Source organism: Microtus oregoni, unplaced genomic scaffold (assembly GCF_018167655.1).
Source record: "Microtus oregoni isolate MIOR12 unplaced genomic scaffold, Mior012 000009F_ref0000495, whole genome shotgun sequence".
In the NCBI taxonomy this organism is placed as follows: Eukaryota; Metazoa; Chordata; class Mammalia; order Rodentia; family Cricetidae; genus Microtus; species Microtus oregoni.
The window spans coordinates 50,993,398-51,001,685 of NW_024543068.1; the positions used below are offsets into that span (position 1 = coordinate 50,993,398).

The 8,288-nt window shown below is 39.7% G+C and overlaps 1 non-coding gene across 1 annotated transcript; it reads right to left on the reverse strand.

Moving 5' to 3' along the window:
• Positions 1–7,623: 7,623 nt before the first annotated feature.
• LOC121452660 lies at positions 7,624–7,761 on the reverse strand. The gene has a single exon (XR_005974904.1). It is a non-coding gene; the product is annotated as a small nucleolar RNA SNORA22 (small nucleolar RNA).
• Between the last annotated feature and the right edge of the window lie 527 nt (positions 7,762–8,288).

Below are 8,288 nucleotides of genomic sequence, written 5' to 3' on the forward strand. Positions count from 1 at the left end.
ACTACAGATAGGAAATATATATATATATATATATATATATATATATATATATATATATATATATGTAGGTGGGGCAACCAAATTAAGGATGATGGGAAGGAGGAGAAGGGAGGAGTTAGGAGTCACCAATTAGACACAGAGGGAGCAGGAGATGAATGTGCCATGCTGATAAAGGTACCATCATGTGGCAGAGCACAAATAAAAATATGGGTTAATTTAGGTGTAAGAGTTAGCTGGTAATAAGCCTGAGCTATAGGCTGAGAATTTACAAATAATATTAAGTCTCTGATTCAATTACATGGGAAGTGGCTGCCAGGCATTTGAGACAAGGTGGTAGGGAGAGGAAATGTTTTATTACAATGTGCCACCAATGATTTTAGCTGTGTGTGTGTGTGTGTGTGTGTGTGTGTGTGTGTGTGCATGTCTATGTTTTCAAGTATCTTTGTGACTTACTTCTGAAAGACATAACAAAGAAAACAAACTAGGGAACACAATTTATGGTACCACATATTTTATTTTTTGTTTCTTTTAAAAGAAGACAGTGTGAGTAAAGGCAGATGTTTCTGTTTACGGGACACATTTTCTAAAACATTTTTTTCTAGATGTTGTTCTGAACACCATGAGAGCACTGGAGAGATCTGCACTCTCTTCTCTGAGCTCTGTGTTCTGTGTTAATGTTTGTCACAGTCTATCCACTGATAAACTCCTCAGAACTCAAGCATTTACCTGGATTGTCCTATTGTGAGTAAAAGCTCAGGAATCAGATATTGATGCAAAAACCTGATAGATCAAGAAAGCAGTGGAGGAGTGACTAGCTGAGCCTCTCCCATAAAGTAGCACATCTTTTGACTTAAATTTTGAAGTCAAGGTATTTCTAAATATATAGGTTGGTTGACTCTAGCAGTTTTCATAACCCAGTGTCTCTGCAGACAAAAAAATTCAAAGAAAACACAATAACATGCAGAATCAAGATTCTCTGTGTATTTCCCATCTTTATCTGGCTTGCTGTGGGACAATGATCTGTACCCTGTCATTTATATTTTAAATAAACACTGATTGGCCAGTATCCAGACAGGAATAGGTGGGACAACCATGCAGGAAGTAGAGGCTGGGCGATGAGAACAGGAGAATTCTGGAAAGAGGAAAGCTTTTGCCAGTTGTGACCCAGCCTAAGAGGATTTGACTTCCTAATCACAAAAGGTACCAAGCCACATGGCTAATGCAGACAAGAATTATGGGTTAATAAAAGTTATAAGAATTAGTTAATAAGAATCCTGAGGTAGTGGGCCAATCAGTTTATAACGAATGTAGACCTCTGTGTGATATCTTTGGGGCTGAATGGCTGTAGGACCTGGTGGGACAGAAAACCTCAGTCAACAATGGCTTTTTTATTTTATATTACATTATTCACTTTTTAAGGACTTTATTATTTTAAAACATTTTTTTAAATCTAAGACTGTATATACTTTTCCTCTGCTCTCTCCCAAGCCTATGTATATGTTTAAACACACACACTGTACCCATTTAATGGTCTTTCCTGTGTAAATCTGTCTTTATTGTATATCTGTATTGTTTTTTGAATGCACAAGAGAAATCTTAAACTTCTATGTCATTCTTCCTGAAAATGGCCTTAGCTTGAGTTAAGTTGAAAAAACAAAAAACAAAAAAACAAGGGACACACAGTCCAAGCCTTGTGTGGGTGATGGTGTTTTGAAAGCACACAAGACAAGAAAATATAAAATCCAGAACTGTCCATTAAAGAACTAAGAGCAGCCAAATATCTGCACAGAAAATTGCCTAAGATAAAAGTTTGTTCTTTCAGGCATGAGTTCCAGACCTGTCGGACTACATAGACGGATAACAGTGTCAAAAAAAAAAAACAATGATGTCCTTGATTTTCACAGTAGATTTCAAATGGTCCCAACATGAAGGGATGTATACATGCATGTGTGTATTACAGCTATATGTATTAATGGCTGTGTAGTTTGATGTAACAATCATTTCACAGTGTACGTATGTATCAAAACTGTTAATTTCATCTGATTTAGCAGACCTGTAATCCTGGCTACTTAAGAACTGAGGTAGGAAGATCACAATTTCAAGGCTACTCTTGGCAATCCAGTAAAACTGATTCAGAAATAAGAAGTTGAGCCAGAAATGATGGTGTACTGTTGTGTGAAGTTTTACCCCTTCAGCTGTTGGGGGGCACCACCCAGCTCCCAAATAACTCTCACATGGAGAAGGCTTGTTCTTAGTTAGGAATGCCTATCCTTAGCTTGGCTTGTTTCTTGCCAGCTTTTCTTTTTTTTTTCTTTTTTTTTTTTATTAAAAATTTCTGCCTCCTCCCCATCTCCCTTTTCCCTCCCCTCCCCCCACCCTCACTCATCTCCCCCTCCCCCTCCATCTCCAGTCCCAAGAGCAGTCAGGGTTCCCTGCTCTGTGGGAAGTCTAAGGTCCTCCCCACTCCATCCAGGTCTAGGAAGGTGAGCATCCAAACAGGCTAGGCTCCCAGCTTTTCTTAAAGTATCCTGACTACCTTTTGCCTCCAGGCTTTTATCGTTTTCTTCTGTGTACCTTATTGATAAATAAAGGAACTGCTTTGGGCCTATAGCAGAGCTATAGGGAAGCAGAGCAAGGTGGAGAAAACTAACCGGAATTCTGGGAGAAAGGAGGTAGAGTCAGAGAGAAGCCATGTAGCTTCTGCCAGAGACAGACACTGGGAACTTTACTGGGTAAGCCACAGCCATGTGGTCATACACAGATTAATGGAGATGGGTTAAATTAAGATATGAGAGTTAGCCAATAAGAAGCTAGAGCTAATGGGCCAAAGCAGTGATTTAAATAAAATAGTTTCTGTGTGATTATTTTGGTGCTAAGCAGCCAGGAACCAACAAGCAGCCTCCTTACTACACCTTATTTCTTTCTTAATCCTTGGCTGGCTGAGTGGCTGGCCTCTAGAGTCCTCCTCTCCTTGTTCCCTCTCTCCTCCTCTCCCTCTTTCAGATTTCTTCTATGTATAGCCTTTGCCTGCCAGCCCTGCCTATTCTTTCTCCTGCCTTGCTGTTGACTATTCAGCTCTTTATTAGAGCCATCAGGTGTTTTAGATAGGCAAAGAATCACAGCTCCACAGAACTGAACAAATGAAACATGAACAAAAATCATACACTTTAATATTCCCCAATAGTGTACACTTTTAATCTTAGCACTTGTGAGGCAGAGGCAGGTGGATCTCTGAGTTCAAAGTCACCGTGATCTACAAAGTTAGTTACAGGACAATCAGGGCTACACAGACAAACCTTGTCTCAAATGATGATGATGATGATGATAAATGAATAAAATGTTTAAAATAAGAAAGTAGAAGGGAGAGGAGGAAGAGGAGAAGGAAGAGGCGAGGAATATGCCTCAATGGGAGACACTTGGCTAATGTGTATTAAGTCCCAAGTTTCAACCATAATATTGAAAGCAAAATTCATGAATGCATCTTTTGCATTCTCCAATCTCACTTCAACAAAGGTGGAAAATAAAATCTTGCTCTAATAATTATAAATGATGATTTAGAAGTGTTATAGAGCTTAATTTATTTCTCAAAATGTGCAGGCTTATCTCCTTTTCTTTTTTTGGCACAGAAACATTCATTCTCTGGTTTTTCTAGACATGTGATATGATATGTGTAACAACAGGTGTCTGGAGTTGATGATTCATAACCTCAGCTGCACTAGGACCTCTTTTGATTTCCTATGTATTAGATAAAAGGCTTGGGATAGATGTTCTTGAACCTCCATTAAAGTAGTTCCTTGATTTTTTATTTAATCTTTGCAGCACTTGGGGGTACATTTTTTGAATTTTAATTTATTTATTCTTAAATAAAACAAACTATCTTTTTTCATTTTACATACCAACCCCAGTTCCCACTGCCTTCCCTCCTTCCATTCCCTCTATTCCCTTACCCCCATCCATTCCTCAGAGAGGGTAAGGCACATTGCTTTGGGGAAGGTCCAAGGACCTGCTTACTATATCTAGGCTGAGCAAGGTATCCATCCAAAGAGAATGTATCCCAAAGAGCCAGTACAAGCAGTAGAGATAAATCCTGGTGCCACTGTCAGTGGCCCCACAGTCTGCCCCAGCCATACAACTGTCACCCACATTCAGAGGATCAGCAATAGAGGAGAGAGAAGCCTGAACTGGCCTTGTCCTGTAGTCAGATTGATGAATATCTTAAATGTCACAATAAAACCTTCATCTGCAGGCAGAGTCTTGCAGCAGAGCACTAACTGGACTGAGCTTCCAAAGTCCAGTTGAAGAGTGGGAGGAGTGAGATTATGAACAAAGAGGTCAAGACCATGATCAGGACACCCACTGAAACAGTTTACCTGTGCTAATGGGAGTTCACCAACTACAGTTAGACAGGGAAAGAACCAGCATAGGATCAAATCAGTTCCAAGATTCTTATATTCCTTATAAATGGCTTTGCTGAGCATGCCAGCATGGAGAAAATGAAACACACACACACACACACACACACACCACACACACACACACACACACACACACACACACACCACCTCCACCAGAGTAATGGAAAGATAGCATTCACAAATCATTACCAGAAAGGAAGTTTAGCTCCAGTGCAGGTCCGATTACTTCTCTCCAAAAATCAGCTTGCAGATTTGCAAATTGCACCTAAAGATTATTTTCCAAAATTTATGTAAGGATGAAATAAACCAATAAACTGAATTGCCTAGCAGAAGAGGAGTTTCACATAAATTGCCATTCATGTACATTTAGAAAGTTTTCTAACAGTCAATGGTGATGTCTCCTCTTGGCAAGTCTTCCTTGGGATCGGCCCATACAATCTTATGGAGGTTTACAGCCCTATCCTAAACACAAGAAGCAGCCTGCCTTCCTGTCACTCTGAAAACAAATCTCTGGCCCTCATTCATTCAGGGGCCAATTCTTGATCCCTAACAGAGATGAAAGATTGTCTACTGTTCAGAGGATTGACACTTCAGGGTCCTCTCCATCTCTCTGGTGGCTAGCTGACTTGGTGTCTGTCACAATACATCAATTATCTTGCAGTTAAGATCTCCTTCCTAAGTTCAAAAGTCTGACACAACAGAAGGCTTGGCTGCAAGAAAGTACAACAAAATAGTGGTCCAAACCGAAGGACTTTCTAAGAGGGGGCAAAGAGTGGCCTTGTGTCCATCATTTTCTTAAATCCTAGAAAGTCTCCCCTGAATAAGGGTCACCAGTGATATTTAAGTCAGCGTCTTGATATTTGAAGAACAATGTGTCTTTGAACTTTGTAATAGTGATTTTACTTCTTTGTGATCTTCCCGAATTCCCTTTTATATTTAAAATGTTCCTTTTGTCCCGAGTTTCTTCTCAAGTTTAAAAATAGCCGTTTGACTACAGGCATTTCATGTGAGCACATCAAAGGATGCCGCAAATCTTCCTTGTATCTGCGTGGCACACTCTAAATAAAGCTCAGGGTTTTGCTCTTGGTTCACTTTTAGATCGCAGACTGCAATTACGCCTTGTAGGCAGGGTGTCAAATAATATCAGTGCTCCTTGGTTTATCATATGCATCTGGGAACGACACAGTCTACTTAGAAAAATGCTGTTTATGAATGAAGCCTTATCTTCCTGAGGGAAGATTTACATGTGATACTTCCAGCACTATTTGGGATCATAAAGGAAAGCAGTATTATCAGAATGGTCTTCCAGAAGGAATCCCATTGTTTCAAGAATTTACATTCCAAGTTATAACATGGATATTATGCTTTGAGCTTGCACACATTATCAGCCACTCCTAGTGACATCTTACCTCTATCTCCCTCTCCCTTTCCCCTCCCCTCTTTTTCTCTTCCTCCCACTCCTATTTTCCTCCTTCCTCACGCCTTCTCCTCCCTCCCCTCTGCCTGTTTTTTCCACCCTCTTTTTTTTATTGATTTTATTTTTATAAAAATATTTTATGGTGTAGCCCAAGCTAACACTGAGTTACCTATGTAGTAGAGGTTAGTCCTGAACTCCTGATCCTCCTACTTCCACCTCCTGAGCATCGAGATTATAGCCATATACCACCAAAACCTGTATGGTTCTTAAAAATAACTTGTGTTATTAATTAAAATGTAGGAAAAGGTCATGGAATTTATTAAACAGCTATAAATGGTTCTTTCCTAATGCAACGTGGGATATTCATTATATGATTCAATCTCACAAAAGGAAGATGCATCATTCATACACCCAGTTTGATATCAGCATCATCAATGGCATAATTACTCTTATCTTTTAGCAGACGGGTTCATACTCAGCAATATCTTGCCCATTTTATGTAAGCTTTCTGTTCCTGATCACTGGTTGAAACTACTCTAAATTATTGATTCTCAAATTATCTGCACTGAAAAGGCAAATGTTAATTATCTACTCTTGAGTCAGGTTAGGGTGAAGTTTAGAAACTCAGATCAGTCTACACTCATTATTACCACATTACTTTGACTAAAGAATCCTGAAGTACCCTCTCTGACATACATTATTATAGCATATGCCACCAGACAGGACCCTAAAATAAGAACAGAGACATAAACAAGAAAAACGCCTTTTAGGGGAGCTTCCAGAATATCTGTCCTGTTTCCCTGTTAAAGAAAAGACAATGGACTTAAAAGATGATAGGCTCGCTTGTGCTAAGGCTCCATGTCTCTTACCCAACTGCAAATTGTTTAGTTCTAAGATGTAATTTCATGAGTTATAAAGATCACCAGAGAACCTCTCACGCAATGAGTCTTTTGTGTCCTCATTGGAAAGTGACCAGTCTGCTGTCAGTGGCCCCCTTATTTGTTCATTTTATTTCCCTACTCCTAAAAGTTGCCTATAGGATTCAACTCACCGATATCCTTTTCCACTTAGAAGACTTGGATGTTACTGGGTTTGTGAATAGTAAATAAAAAGCTAATTAAATCATTCATATCTACATTGGTGAAGTTTTGTCCATTAACATTTGTGCCAGTTTGAAACCAAATCCCCCCATAGGGAGGGGTGCTATTAGGAGGTGTGGCTTTGTTGGAGTAGGTATAGCCTTGCTGAAATAAGTGTGTCACTGTGGGGTGGGCTTTGAGGTCTCCTATGCTCAAGCTACTCCTAGTGGCACAGTTTACTTCCTGTTGCCTTTGCGTCAAGATGTAGAAATCTCAGCTCCTTCTCCAGAACCGTTTCTGCCTGCATGCCATCAGGTTCTACCATGATGATGATGGACTGAACCACTAAACCTGTAAGGAAGCCCAACTAAAAGTTTTTCTTAAAAAGAGTTAGCATGGTCATGGTGTCTCTTCACTATAATATAAACTCGAATTAAGGCAACCCTCCTAACACAGATATTCTGTCACACATTAATCTATGTAGGTCACTAGAGACCTTAGCATGTTCAAGGCAAGGTATATAAAATCTGTTTCTCTTTTCTTCAAACGCTGTTTCTCCTAAACTGAATTAAATCGTTAGACTTTTGGGTTGTCATCATCTGGGGCTAGGAACTTGTCCAGTCAGCTCACTCATGGTAATTTACAAGTCTCAATTTCTTATTGACTGTTGGTCATATAATTTCAGCTTTTTTTTTTTTGCTTGTTTGCAACTTGATATGCTGATTTTCTGAACACATTTAAGAGGACACAGTACCCTTTCATTGGAGAGGAAAAGAAGAGGCTTTACTCTAGCCCAGATTCAAGGCCAAGGTAACCACAGACAAAGCACACTTGGGTGTTCACTGTGCAAAAATCTCAGCTTTTTGAATGTGGGTTTCTTTGTAAGGCTGCTTGTCACTTGGCCCCCTGTTTGAGTCCAAAGAGATAGCTCAGAATGGAGTCTTTTGAACCTTACCTTAGAAGTGACCCGTTGTCACTTCCTTCGTATGCTTTTTTGTATATACCAACCTACTTGATTATGACAAAGGCCGAAGGAGGCTGTAACTGCTAGTGGTCATTCTACAAGTGTTAGTGTTATGGAAAGCCCATTGTCTTAGGGTTTCTACTGTTGTGAAGAGACACTATGACCATGGCAACTCTTTTTTTTTCTTTTTAATCTAAAATAAAATTCTACTCTATGTGTTTTTCTCATCATGTGCCTTGATTCCCTTCATTCCTTACTCCTTCACATCTATCTTCCACCCCTGAGCCCTCTCCCCAAATAAAACAAAATTCAAGAGGAAAAAAAATGAAGGAAAAAAATGAAATGGGGGAATGTTGTAATAAGAGCGGCAGGGCTGCGTCCCCGCCACCCGGCTGCCCGCACGGCTAGCTTTA